Source organism: Clinocottus analis, unplaced genomic scaffold, assembly GCF_023055335.1.
Source record: "Clinocottus analis isolate CAN_PGR_092001 unplaced genomic scaffold, fCliAna1.0.p SCAF_33, whole genome shotgun sequence".
NCBI lineage: Eukaryota > Metazoa > Chordata > Actinopteri > Perciformes > Cottidae > Clinocottus > Clinocottus analis.
The window spans coordinates 1,081,434-1,096,892 of record NW_027176076.1 but is presented as its reverse complement, the minus strand read 5'-3'; the positions used below and the strand labels follow the sequence as shown (position 1 = coordinate 1,096,892).

General features: G+C 40.5%; 1 protein-coding gene across 5 annotated transcripts in view; it reads left to right on the top strand.

Moving 5' to 3' along the window:
• Positions 1-712: 712 nt before the first annotated feature.
• The window catches only part of tead1b (TEA domain family member 1b), a 50,153-nt gene continuing 35,406 nt past the window's right edge, over positions 713-15,459 (top strand). For all 5 annotated transcript variants that reach the window (XM_068596016.1, XM_068596014.1, XM_068596015.1 and 2 more), the window contains exons 1-2: positions 713-861; positions 1,364-1,495. The gene's annotated coding sequence lies outside the window, so the exon portion shown is untranslated. The remainder of the gene's footprint in view (positions 862-1,363; positions 1,496-15,459) is intronic.

The following is a 15,459-nucleotide window of genomic DNA, read 5'->3' as shown; positions in this document are numbered from 1 at the left end:
TCTCTCTCTCTCTCTCTCTCTCTCTCTCTCTCTCTCTGTCTCTCTCTCCCTCTCTCTCTCTCTCTCTCTCTCTCTCTCTCTCTCTCTCTCTCTCTCTCTCTCTCTTATAGCCTTCTTCATTGCTGCCCTCAGACATTCTCCATCACTCGCCACTTTCAAAACATACATAAAACTGCTTTTAAGCTGTGATGCTAGTTTATATGTTATGTTTTGTTTCTTACTGGTATGCTTTGTTTTGTTTATGCCCTCTCCCTTGCATTCTATATTTCACTTATATCAGTCATTGTAACAGAGCAGTGATGGTGTTGTCAACATTAGTACGGTCCTGTCAAGTATATATATATATATATATATATATATATATATATATATATATATATATATATATATATATATATATATATATATATATATATATGAACGTCGTATACTTCTTCCAGCACTGCCCGAGGGGGACTTTGTTCTATTTTGATGACTGTAGTCGGATCGACGCCGTTTCAAGTAGGCTTCAGGGCTGCGGAGCTGTAAAATCTGATCTTCTTGGTGTCCCTGAAGGCGCCATCTCTCGGGCTGTACCCTCCCTGTCCCTGCTGCCGCTGCCCGCTGCCCAGGCTGGCTGCTGGGCTCGGGATGACGCCACCTCTCGCTCCGCCCCGGCGCAAACTCGCTCTTTGCGTTCATTTCATTCCTCGTCTCATTCCGAGCATTCTTCGCATCTCTGTCAGTGCGCGAAGCGATTCACCTACACCTTCCTGGCTGGCCCAGAAACACCAGAATAACTTGACATAGTATTAAAAAAATAACCCCGTAACATCCCATTACTCAAAAAAGGGACATTTTATATGAGATATCAATAACGAGGTAAGTTTCAATGGTAGTTCCAGGTATCCAAACTGGTTTTAGACTTTCTGTTCGTGAGGTTTTAGTGGACGTCTTTGGAGATATTGGACAATTTATTAAAAAAATGTCGGCTTATTTAGGTGTTTACTATTTATCCCACGGCGTGAAGTAACGTTAGGTCGTCTGTTTCCACCGCTGAGATAGATGGCCGATGTTTTTGGTCGCTGTTTTCAACAGGGTGCTCACTTTGAGCACTCAATGGTGCAGCCGAGGGCTTTGACATAGCAGCGAAAATCTTTGACATTTTTCACATTTTTTTTAAAGAAGCCCGATCATACGCCCCTATAAAGAGCAGCAGAGGCCGTGTTGTCCTGTTTCAGAAAAGCACAAAGTCCCAACGGGATTCGGGAATGAACTAAAAAAAAAATACATATACATATATATGTATACCGCACGAATAACGTTTTTTTTTTTTGGGACACAAGATGAAGGTTGAACAACGTTGCTGTCTTCCTCTCCGTAGTTGGCTCACCCGGGACTTGTTGGACATCACGCCGGAGCGTTTTCGGACCACCTCGAAGAAGAAAACACGGTGGAGAGACTTGTTGCTTCAACGCGTTTTGACGGTGATTTGTAATCGCCATCGAAGTTTAGTGTAAGTACATTTTTTTTAATCTCCGTTTGTTACTTCTCTTAGCAGTGCGTATGCTCCATGTTGTTACTGTAACTGTTACCGAATCAGTGAAGCGGGGGAAAGAGTAGCTTAAACCCAGTTTATTGTTTGGTGGGTTAAAGCTCCTCTGTGTCCCTCCCTGAGTAACTTATGCACCCAAAAGCACCACTTTTAGAAAAACAATGCAGGTATGTAATTTACATTTTTTTAAAAATAGTTTGTTTGCCTTACTCCGGTGGATTAAACTAATTTGAAAATGTCCAGTTTAAGCCCAACTCTTTAGTTATCGTTGGGGAGGACACGTTTTGTTACATTGACTCTGATAGCTTTTATTTGGGGGGTTTCCTTCATTGTTTCCCTTTTCCTTCCTCTACTTTGGGAAGTGCCTGCTCAGCTAAAACTGCACTCACCTCCAGCTGTATGCCAGCTGTGAGTGTATGTGTGTCACAAAGTTTGGCTCCTTACAACTTTTTGTGGACAATTACACAGGCTATTATGCAAAGGGTGCGACGAGAAGAAGGCCTACAGCTTTCATTTACAAAGTAAACAGTAAAGTGGGTGTACACCCAGTTCTACCAGACTTAGTTAGTCTTAATTTGTTTTAATGTCTGACATTTCACTAGATATCTGCTGCTTTAAATGCTCAGACTTGGTTTGCTTCGAACAACCGCCCAGTTAGGTTATCAAGTCACAGTTTAAATATATCAGATATGCTGCTGTGATTCAATCAGAGTGTCTTTATACTTCATTAATTAAGCAGTTATGAAATGACCTCATTCGTTCTCTTTGTGCTTTTTCAGTATCTCAGTCAGCTGTCTAGTCACATTAATCTTCATATCTCATGGCGTCAGTTGTGTTTCATCATAAGCCTGTCTAAAAAAAGAGATTGGGAAAGTTACTATTTTGTATTTTTGTAAGGTAGAGTAAGAAGAAGTGACACAACTGAGAAAGATATAGGGCATAAAAGAAAAGACCTCCACAAGCTTGAACAAAATCCATTTTCAGTCTGCAGCAATTCTACTAAGTTTTGGCTTACAGTCAACTGCTTTTGATAATTTTATGCAACTTATTATAGGAAGAAAAGACATGGAAAAAGATAATGATTTTTAGTAAGTTAATGTGAAAGTCTGTTATTTTTTCCAGGAAACAGTCTCCATGTTGTCGGGCGTAATTCCAGACATGTCACAATGTAAATCTGCTCGCTTGGAAGAAAAGAATTAGGGGTAGAAACAGATGCTTTGTTTTCAGCTTATGCAACCAGTGGACTTGTTGGACCAAAGCCTGCATAACGTCCGTGCAATAACAAGATGTTGTCTTTATTTGACTGAAGGAGACTTTACCTGTGAAACTAGGAGTTACTAAACTCTCTCTGCTTTTGGACAGAGCACTACCAGAGGTGCCACCAAGGGGGGCCACAGTTACCGTGATACAATCAGACTTACAAAGGCTCTTTAGAAAACTACTGTGATGTCACAGAGACTACCTCCTTTTTTATAGTCTACAGATACATAACATTAAACAAGATTGCCGTAAAACTCAAAAACTGTAACTGTGCCGATATTAGTCTATTCACGTCAAATAACTTGTAACATCAAGCTTAAAATATTTTACCAAAATATATCAGTATGCAATTCCATGAAGGTACTAAAGTCAAAACTCAGAGCATTAATATAGCAGCAAACAATTATTTGCTAAGTAAAGATATGTTGCAGTAATGACGTTCTGAGCAGAAAATGAAGTCACACGCCGTTATCCAAGCTTGTCTAAGCTTTGTTCACATAGCTGTTACACCTGTGCAAGTATGTTAATGCATTCACGGCTCAGTGTGTGTGCTCCACCTGCTCGCTCACAGCCGCCGCTCTGCACTGCGCGTGTATGTCTGTTGGCTCTGATCATGTTTAGCTAACACGATTAGCACTGTTAGCTCATCGTCATGTTGAGCATAATGGCGCAATATATGCTGTTTTAGTATATTAGAGACTATAAAATAGATATGTTCACAGCTATGGCGACACTGAGCCCGTGTCTTTCTGTAAATTATGATGAGTCTAAACTTTTAAATAATTTGGAGTTTGTCACAAGCAAAAAGTGACAGGTCTATTTACCGAGCTATTTTAGTTTTTTTTATCTCATTGTATTTTATTGTATACTTCTTAATTGGACACACAGGCGATGTGTAACTTGGTCTTGCTGCCTTGTTGAGATCTGAGGACAGAACTACTGAGTGTCGTCTCATCATCTGATGTGAAGTGTGGACAGAATGATGTGCTTTTGTGAAGTACAGAGTGGACTGTGTTACTTCTCGGGGCAAAGCGAGACTGTTCTTTTCTTTGTTTGTCCATACTGTTCGAGGGTGTTCGCTTTTCAGAAAACCATATTTTGGCCAAACATTTGTGGAATACCTTTGTTTAATTTCTCATTCACAAAACATTGGAAATATAAATGCTTTTGTCTGTCCTGTGAGCCATAAAATGACATCTTACACTAGTCTCCTTACCATATAAATGTTCATGCATTTAAAGATCTTACCATGTTTGCACAATAATATACAGTAATGACAGAATAGGATCATGTTTACATCTAACTGGTATATTGTGAGGACGAAGCCAGAAACTCATGTCCGTTTGAAACATAAAATACTCATGCCAAAATCTCTAAATGACACCTGAGAAAGAATTCAAACTCTCCTTTTAGCCACAAGGATTATTGTCTTTATTCAAAATGTTAGACTAACCACAACTGTTTCCTGACTGTTTTTAATTATAGCACATTAAGAGATACAGTATGTGGTTGAAAGTCATAATTGCCAGCTGGAGGGAAGCACCTGTGTAGTCCGTGCTTCATGCAACAGGTGCTTTAGAGCTGTGATGTATTTCGTTTCTCAGGATGGCATCTCTCATTGCAACTGGATTCACATTGTAAAACTGAGCATGTTTTTGTTTAATACCTTTTAGCAGTTTACAAGAGTTTGTGTGTGGAGTCTTCATGTTTTGGTTCGTTAATTTGGTTAATTTTTTGTTTGAAGTTAGTTGTATTAAAATCTATATTAGTTACTGTCAACAGTTAAAGTCTAGCTAGTTCTCCGTTTTTTTCATAGTTTCTGGACACTAACATACCTGCACAAACAACAATAAAAGCTTCACTTGACTGAAAATACGAACGTACATTCAATAACACATGTTTTCTCTTTGTAGTATAAGGTCTGGGAAATTCTTCATGGGAATGTGAACACATCACCTACCATGTTTTAATTGAAATCATAAAACACAATATTATTACACTACTTTTTTATATAAAATGTCTGTTCTAGAAATATACTTGTGAACTGTAATTGAATCTGGACACAGAGTCATTAATTGTCTAATCAGATGTGATGTATGGCAGGGGTAGAATCACATCAACACATCAGTTTTCTTTGCGGTCAAAGCCCGCTTTAAAAAAAAAAAAAAGACACTGTAGCAGGCTTCCAGACTGTGTGTGCCCTGAGGTAAACCCTGGTCTAGAAAGGGAATTTTAGAGTATGTGCTGCTGCTCAGCAGTTTGAGCAGGGCCTACTGAGGCCAGTGGAGAGTGCCACCAAAAAGGGAAAGCTGGCTCAAAGCCACTGACGTCATCTAAGTAAATCTGCTTCAGTACTGCAGCCATAAAAAGACTGCCAGCTACCGAATGCACTTTGGCCCTGTCAACCACCTTCGTAAGTGCAACACAGTTTTTTTCCCCTCCTCGTGCACGTGCATACTTATTGAAGACAGGCTGTGTTTAAGTCTACTCTCCTTTTACCTTGAATTGTATCAGACTTTGCCTATTCGGAACAAGTCATGTTTGAGCCTTTCTAGTTTTACATAAAGCGCCAAATGATTGAGCTTCTGTGACCCTTTGAAGGTTTACCACTTTAATATTACAGACTTAAAATCTGTACCATATGGCCGTCTCCTTCATTTTTGGAAGCAGTTTAGACAACGCAATGTCTCAACCGCTCATAATTGATGTGTTATTTCCTCAGAAGTTATTAAGTTGGTGGGACAAGCATTTTTCTTTTTTTTTAATTTGGACTAAGAAGACAAATAAACGAGCTGTCTCATGATCACACACAAATGAAAAGCAATATGTTCTCCATGAATCATCAGATGAGTCAGTTTCTGAAACCACTATAAACATTTTGAGTTCTTAACCACAATGAAAGCAGGAAATCTCAGCTTCAACAACTTCCTTTCTCGGTGCTGGCCATAGTGCCGGTAGTGGTGTTCATCTTTCTACTAGTGAAAGGAAACCCGTGGAACAAAGGCTCACAGTCACTTCATTTAGTAAAACTTTAGTTTAGTGTGTATAATCTGTGGCTTGTATTCAAATATGGGTTATTCAGTCTTTCTGGCACCGTATTCCCCAGTCGTTGTTTGTAATAAATTTCCACAAGACCTTCCATCAATGGCCGCTGAATTGTTATCATGGCTGACACAGATCAGACAGGCTCTCTCTGCCCCGAAGGTGTCCTGGATTCAGCGAAGGCACAGATAGACTACAATAAAACACAGATTATGCCCAGTAAATTAGTTTGGAATCCAAGCCGGGACACAGCAATGGAGAGCTTCGGTCCTAACTTTTTTAGTCTGTTTAATAGACCCAAATAGTAGACATTTTCAACGAGAATTAATGTCTGTTTCTAATTACATCATCAACAAAGGTTTGCTGTGCTGTCAACAAACAACAAAGAATTTATTATCTTGTTTTCTCACAGCGTATTTGACAAATTAAGAAGATAACTTGCAGATATTCTATATTTTTATGAGTGAAGAACAAAACCAAAAGGTGCCTCAGTCTGTCTCTGATATATTTGAGGAAAACCATTTGTCTGTCTTTCGAAAAATAATCAAATAGTTCCCAGTGTTTATATGCAGTATTTTGCTTGTCTTTGTTGTATCTTTTGGGACGCAAGAGCAGTAGTTACGACGCCACTTCCTGAGAGCTTTGTTACCGGTTGGAGACGTGTAACCCGACCCAACCTTGTGTGACCAAACTATGATTTGTGAGGTCTGGACTAATTAAAAAATATATATTCCACCCAGCCAGATTGAATTTTATACTTATATCCTTTATTGATACGACGGAGCTGTCCGCCATTGTCTGTTATAAACAATGTCGTCATTACGGAAAAGAGAGGGCCCCCGTTACCCGGTTCTCAATGGGTAGCGCTAAGACAGTAGTAAATACCTGGAGTACCGATAAGGTCCGAGGTTAGCCGTTCCGCGGAAAAAAGCAACGTTGCAAGCCTGTGCATAATTGCACAGTTTTCCACTGTTTGGCCAACAGCCGTCCGTCCTCGTCCACTCTAAGTAACATTAGCCATGCCATGCAAACATAACGAGAACAGACTAATAAATGAAAGCTAATCGCTTAACTTTCTGTTAGCTCTGATTTTATTTTAAGGATTTTGGGAACTTTTTGTAGATTATCGTTCTGACGCAGCACGTCCTCCCTCTACCAGCGCTGGTCCGTTCCAGCGAGCAGGAGAGGGTGGACGAGTGTCACATGGCTGTTACCCAGTTTATTGTAAAGGCCTGCACAGCTTTCTCAACAGTGGAGTCAAAGTGATTTAGGTAACGACTAATTAGTCTGTCAGTGTATATTTAGTTGTTTGATACATAGTTATTAATAAAGGGAGCAGCTGTGTGTTGATACGTTAGTGTTATACGTTATTTTAAACCTGCTATTCCTACTTCCACACAGCCAACACACCTTAACAAAAATTGTTTCTTTACTGTAGGGAGACGACAAAAGCGCTCAACTCCAAATGTGGCCCTGCCTGTACAAATGTTCTCAGATTTAGAGTTGTTGTTGCCATTGAATAGTGAGTTATTACAAGATTTCTGATTTTGCCGTTCAAGAAATAATATTTGTCATATGAATAATAAAACATTGTTGATTATTTGTTAATTAACTGTCTTTTTTTCTCACTGAATAATTCAAAAGAACCAATAAAAGTATCAATAAGAAAATTAACCAATACACAGTATCGATGACGGTACTCGTATTGATAGTATCAAAACCCATCCACAAATACGACATTGCTTCGTGCCCGATGAAGTGTCCAGAAATATCATGATAGTATGAAATTTGGGACGCAGCCTTGTTCTTCAAACACTGCTCATGATGTCTTCATGTTACAGTTTTGATCTTCCAAATGTTCAGATGTCTCCATTTTTGTTTCTACGGTTTTTGGTTCCTAATGGACACATTTTAAAGAAAACATGGATTAAATTCATCGTTTAGCATTGGCTGTACTTAATAAAGACTGCACATAGCGTCTCAGTATAGTCTCTTTAATTAATCACGACCTGGTGTCTCAGCCTTGGATCTTTTTTGTCATTTTCCACAGAGAGCCCAAAAATGAATCTAGCTTTAGTTTGGGCGATAATTTTTGTGATCATGTCAATACTGGGGGAAGTGTGATTTATTCCTGAATAGTGAATAGGGAGTCTTTAATACCAGTAAGGCACTGGTTTTTGATTATTTTTTTACATAGCTGACTTGATCTTCTCTCAATGTCGAACAATTGATATAGAAAAAGTCCAAGTATTTCCACACTGTACATGGCCAAAAATGTGAAAAGGCCAACAACTTCTAATTAAATTAAATGTTTTCAACAGCTGGTAACTTTTTAAAGGTAAATCATGTCAGATCTTTTATATATTGTATATCATCACATGAATAAAGAAGAAGAATATGTATGTGGAAGGACAGGAAAGAAAGCAGTATACAAGAGGATAAATGATCGTGCGAGAAGAAGAAGAAAAGAGATGAGAGTCGGTGTGAATTGGCAGAGCCAAATGCAAATGGTGGCCTTCATGCTCATCACTGTGATTTGTTTTTTCATGCCCCTCCGCACGCGTCCTGAATGAGCCAGCGGCCAGCTCTCTGCCTGCTCTGCTCTCATAACTGTCAGGAGATCCTTTATCTGACGGACCTTTATTTACAGCTTTAATTTCCTGAGCTTTATGTGTTCCGCTCGCACTCTGCGGTGACATGGGCGTATGCTGTGTGGAATGCACAGCAAATTTTTGATAGGCAAATGTCTTCTGGGCTTTCATTACATTTCATGTTTGAATGGTCAATTGTATTTTTTTGTAATGTATTTTGGTATTACCAGCAGGTCAGGGATGTATCTGCAGGAGACAATTTATTGTCTTAGATTTACAGTCAAATTTCCCTCTGTTGTTCAAACTGGAAGACCTTTAGCCGACATATCTGATGTTGTCCAGGCTCTGTTGTTGCTACCTGTCTCTTAGTCTGAGGCAGGTAGAGAGGGCTGCTTTGACAGAACCTGTAAATCAATCCTATTCTGTGGCAAACAAAGATTGATCCCATAGTGGCCTGATGGTTGCTGGGCGGTGGGATCCAGGCCTCAGATTTGAGTGGGATGATATCAGACAGATTCACGGCATCTCAGCCTGCAGGTTCAAAGAGGCATGAAATAAACACTAAGCCATTGCCAATAACAGAGGCGGAAAGTAAGCTTTCCAGCCTCTCCAGTGGACCTGAGGAAATTGGTATTGGAAATCTTGTTTATTCATTCATCTGTACTCTAAACCTGTAGATTTATTCATGAAACCTAAAGGAAAATCCAATACAGAATCAGGAGTTTTGCCCTGACATTCTTGCATAGTTTGGGGACATATTGTAATCTCTTTGAGAATGTTTTCAACATGACCGCGGTAATTACAAATGTCCCTGCTATCCGCCTGATTTCTTTAACATTTTTATTAAATTGCAGTAGGTTAAGTGTGTGCTCCAAATTTTTTGTTGTTTTTAATTAAAGGTTAGAGCTCATATTGACTCTTTGATTTTGCTCTATTTTAAACAGTGGCCACATGCCTGAATTTAGCCTTGTGTAGTAAAGCTTTGTAAATAAATTCAATTCAAAGAGTATTTCCATAAATGTTTAATTAATTTTTGCCCTATAACTGCATTTCAAGATCCTCAAAGACCTGCTGAGACTCCATTCCATAAACATAGTTTTTCCAGGTAATGAACCAAAACTAAATGGAATTTCAGTCATTGAAAATGTTCACAGTAAGTTACTACTCAAAGTGAAATATTTTTGACATTGCTGTTATAATTATGCAAAGGCCAGGATATGTCTTGACAACAACCTGAAAATGTTGAGTTTGGAAATCACATAGTAATTACAGTTTTACACACTGTGGCCTTAACTACTGTGGGCCATTATGGGGTGCACAAAAGTCATTCACAGAATCATTATTGCACCCTCTGAGATAACGGCACAAAAGAACTCCACATGGAAAATTACATTTGAAACCTCTCATCTGCTATTTCATTACCTTGCTCTGTCTGATGGGTGAAATGGGTTCTCTTAATTTAAGGAGCTGGATTCCAGCTTGCTGAGTAGTTTATGTAATCTCACAGTAAGTGTAATTTCCCATAATGCCATGTCACAGCTACTACTCTGCTTAGTTACCACATTCACTTATTGCATTGCAGGCGATCTTTACCCCGCATCTCACAAATAAGACCATTTCTATGGTGAACACGCTACAAAGACAGAAGTATGCAGACGTATTATCTGGAAGCCACAAGTGTTTCTATGGGATGACATTCATACTTTCCTTTGGCGAACATAATTAGTCCACAGATTCTAAGGCACTAAGAGACCGCCTTCGTTACAATTTGTTGTTCACATGTTGCACATGGCAAAAGCCTCCAATTGATGCCACGGGATGCTAAGAAACGGACTGAGGACAGTTCAACACATCCTATATTATTTTGGCATGATAATATATAGACAAGAAGGTTACCAGTTTAGTAGATCTTCAGTTGTGATATGTGATACAAAATGTATGCACACCTTAACATCCTTGTATCACATCCTTTTCCTACATCATTGCAAACATTACTTCCCTCCTTTATTCCTCAAAATATTGGTAATAATTGGACATTTTATAAAAACACGCATTAAGGACCAAGGGTTAAATTATTGAAAAAGGATAGAACAATAATTCCACAGATCATGCAAACAATAAAAAATGTTGCACCCACATAATTAATAAAATGGTTCTGCAGTTAAAAAAATAGTCCATTGACAATTTACAATGAAGAAATAGCCTTAATTTGAACATCATCTAAGATTAACATGTGTATCTTACAATCCTTTTGCTTGCTATTTGTTATTTTAAAGCTAAATTAACACGTAATGTAACATAAGTCTGCACCCCGTCTGTGGCGGGTCGTCCTTCAATCAGCGGATCGGCGGTTCGATTCCTGGCTCTACTCGCCCATGTCGATGTGTCCTTGAGCAAGACACTCACTCCTAAATTGCTCCTGTAGCTGCGCCTACGGTGTATGAATGTAAAATAGTCTTGATGTGTCACCTTGCGTGGTAGCTCCTCTCTTCAGTGTGTGAATGATGTCGTGGCTTGTGGGTCAAACTTTTTATAAAAAATTGTGAGTGAAACTTCAAATCTATCGTGGAAGCTTCAATCCCCTGTGGGATTAGAGATTGTTGCCTTTCATTGATCCCCTATCTGGTACTGAACCGCCGCCCCACCATGCCAGAGCTCATTATTAATGGTTTTATGTAAAGCACTTTGAATCGCCTTGTTGCTGAAATGTGCTATACAAATAAACTTGCCTTGCCTTGCCTATTACACATTGAGATGTTATATTACAATACAGAGATATATTAGTTGTTGCTTTGAAGAGAGTAGGTTGGATGGTGAAAATCAGTTTGAACAGTGTTGCCAGATTTGTTGTGTTATTTGTGTTGATTGACTTTGAGTCTGTGCTGTTTCATTTTCCCTCCGATAATAATCAGCTTCCTGAAGACACATTTGTTCTCATATTAGAGAAAAGTCCTCTGGAGGAACATTGTTTATTGGGTCATTGTTGTAGATCAGAATTATTGATGTTTATCTGTCGCAGTGTGATTTGAGCAGTGGCCGTACGTGGTGTTGGCCATTAGGCCAGCTGTGATCGCAGCAAAAAAAAGAAGTGTCCCAGATCGACACACTCATACAGTCTGCTCCGCCGCACGGCTCCACCACGAGCATACGGAGCGAGGGGACTGACCCGCAGAGCTTCTCCACATGACGAGAAAAAAAAAGGAGACGCTGTGAGCAAGTTGCAAGGTGCCCGTCACGTGCGCCGCCGCTCACTTTTTTTGCGCAATGGGGTTTCTGACTCGTGTGTGCGTTACACTCCTTAGTCCGTGTTTCAAGACCGGTCGGGTGGGTTCTCGACATTGCCGCAGACCCCTGACGCCCTTTACGTGGGCCAATCCCGCCCTTGCGACGTGGCACTAAGGACAGTGCGCACCGGTGCCGGGAGAGGGGGACTGCTTCCCTCCACTGGTGGGGAGAGAAGTCACAGCAAGCACATAATCCACGGCCCTGGAAAGCGGCGAGGTCCGGGCACGGGCGCTCTAAAGCACGGCACTGGAGCCAGCGCGCCACCTTCGGCCCGAGCCTTTCCAAGCCGACCTCGAGCTGGTCGCGGCGCACTACAGTGGAGGAAATGCACCCGAAGAGGGGCAGCACAGCAAGGGGAGAGCACAACAAAAATGCATGTTGTCCAAATCTATCAACAAAACCGCCACACTGACCCTGCACAGTGCAGACATGACATTGCAGCACAGCTGCGCCGGCAGCAACTTCTCCCAAGGAGAGGCCGCGGGGAGAAGCACCAGCACCCCCAGGTGCAGCAGCAACAACATCGCTGTGGCTAGTTTATGATTAAATACGACTGCAAACAACAACAAAAAACAGTAACATAATCAGCATTTCACTCCCAGATGCACATAAACCTCTGTGGGAAAGGGGTCATCACCACCCCCACTCAGAGTGAGTAGGACAGAACCTGAACCGGCTAGCAGGCGTCACTGTGTTTAACCGGCGGAAAGAGAGAAGACATAAAGAAGAAAGAGAGACATAGACAAAGACAGAGGTGAGATGTGATTGGTCAAAGAGCGTTAAGGAGCGCGCGTCAAGCTGGCCAGCGAGCTGACTACAGAAACAGAAAGCATGGAAGAAGGAGCACAGACAGGAGACAGGAGCTGCTCAATGAGAACATAAGCTGATAGGGAAAAACAATTATAATTCATGTTGTGGATTTGTGAAAAACAATTACATTATAAAATAGATATAACTTTCAATTGTTACATTTGAGACATGCTCAGGGATTTAGGTAATTCAACATTCTTTAATTTTTTTCTTCCATCTCTTGATGCTCTCTGAAACAGATTTTAAAAAATGATTGTATTGGAGTTGTTGCATATCCTTTATAGCCATAGTTTTTATTGACAGGATAGTAGGTGGAGTTGGTTGCATGAATCATAAGCCAGCGCTCATCAAAAGGAGGTACAAAAATGTCTGTCATCTTGTGCATAAAATAAACTCAAAAATTAGCCGTAATATTAGCTTTTTCTTGGGTTGTTTCAGTAAATGTGTGATAATGAGTTTGTGCTCGAGAATGTTTTTAGTAGACCCAACATCCTACAGCTCTATAGAAACACACTTGTTGCAACTCAAGAGAAGACAATGTAATGTCTAAAAGTGTAGGTTTTAGAAAAGCCACTATCATTCAATGTTTGGGCTTGATGGAAGATAGAAACAAATATTTCCTTCAGAACTTGTAAGCTGGAAGTGATTACGAGCGCATTATTATATCATTTGGTTGGGATGAGCGGAGCACATCTAGAAAGAGTCCCAGGCTGTTAGTGGTTGAATTGGGTTTTTCCCCCTCCCTCATCAGTTTGTGAGTTAGTTCTGCTGTGTCAGCAGTCAGCACACAAAAAACGGAATTCAGTAAAAGCTCTCTCTGCTCGCTGGGAGTTTTTATTTTTTTCCCCAACAGCTTGCTCCCATCCCCCCTTTTCCCCTCATGAACTGACATGCTGGAAGAAACATATGCTACTATTCCCACTTCCTGACAGCTTGTACTGCTTGAATGGGATCTTGCTCAGAGAGGAAGCAGTTGTCTGGAAAGAGTGGGACAGATTAAGAAAAGAGAGAAACCTCAGTGAATTTGTAAGTAAAGGAAGTAAAATATGAAAGCAATTTGGATCATGAATTAAGGCCAAAGCAGTTTGACAGTCCAGACAAACTCTCAGATTTCTTTATGTTGACATTGCAATCTGTTTCTGTGTTTGTCTCGAGTGAGACAGTTGATAAAATGTTGCTTTTACATGCACTCTACATGTTACTGAATACTAGAGTGAATTGGATTGGAGTGAGCAAAGGGGAGGACACTTCATTTTAAGCTCATCTCAACACATCACGCAGTGTGCAAACTGGACTTGTTCCGCCACAGTGCTGTCGTGCACTTAAACAATCGACAGAACTTACACCCGTATATACAATCATGTACTTATTGTTTTTATGTGACAAAATGGACATAAAGCCTAAAACAACACTTCGGTTTGCACAGTGAGAGTGAAGCAGGAGCAGTTACAAGTAGGACAGCTGCCTTGGACAATGAGAAGCAGCTGAAATGAGCCTGGTGTATACAGCCTGTCGGAGAATTTGTCTTTAGTTTACTCAGGATGTCTTATCCACGAGTTGCTTTGCCCTTTCCCTCTGGGAGAAGAGAGAACTTGCCTTTCAGCCGACGTGCCTTCATTGTGTTCTTCCGTGTTTTTTTGTTCAGTTACTGTGCCTCAGAGCAAGCTTTTTCAAACATCCAATCCCCTGCATGCATTATTTATTTACCCATAATTCAGACAATTTTGTCTTACAGGCTTTGAGTTTACCCGTTTGTTTATTGTATCCTTTTTCCATTCATGGACACATGTAATATATTGATCTGCTCATCGGCATTTGCAACATAATCTGACAAAAACAGAAACTGCTGTCTGCTGTGTCCGTTTTTCGGGTTTTATCCACTTTTTAAGCCAGCACAGGTCTGCCCTACCAGTCAGACACGCATTCTAGTATAAAGTCAACCTCGACATGATAAATGTGCTGGTTTCTCACTCAATCTCACCTCAGAACATTTCAAATCAATTCTGATGTTTAATTATGTAATTCAACCACCTTGATACACTCAATCAAACACTCTTGAAGTCCACTCTGTGACTGCTAAAGCCACTTTGTGCAGAATCTTCTCCATTTATGAAGGCCACACAGTTTATTCTGACCACAGCACTGCTGAATCTCATTTTTACTACACATGCGCTTCGATGAAGCCCATTATTCATGAAGCTGTACTGTGCAATAGTCATTTCTCATAAAATGTGGGATAGTCTTCTGTTTTATGTTTCTGGACATGCAACGCATTCTGCTCCAGATGCTGTCACTGCATAATGATGCAGTCCTCAGTTTATTAGCTGCAGATTTACCCCAGAGCTTGTTGGTCTTGTCGATAGCCGCCAGTGAGATGAGACTTTGTCCAGCTGTGTGAGCAGCTTGGTAAGATGCACCAAGGGGGCTGGTTCTTGGATTGGGCCACAGTCTGTAAACAGTAGTTTTCTTGTGATGCCTGCGGGTCTCCAGCTTTCTTTCTCTTCTTTTTAAAAAAAAACTCCTTTGGCTTCTCCGTGGGGCTTGAGTGTCATATGTCTATATGCCGTCATGGTGTGACGGCTGTGATGTAAGCCACACGGATTTTGTGCAGCATAGTCTTGCTCAGGATGAGTGTTTTTTTTTAAGAAATATCTTTCTTCCCAAAGACAGAGTTGCACACATTTAAACCTGGAAGCTGCCAGCGACAGCCACAGTCTCACCTGATTGTAGACTGTCAAATTCTGCTCTCCCATTTCCCCACCGAGATTTATCGCCTCAGGAATCCACTTTGGGTGACAATTCTGATGGGGTTCCTGTTATAGCTTGTTATAATATAAAAAGCTAAAGTTAACCGCACAGGTACTGGAAGGGAGGGATGGGGGATTTCAATCGCTTCTTGGGCTTTCTACTACGGTATATGTTTTATGGACTTTTTCA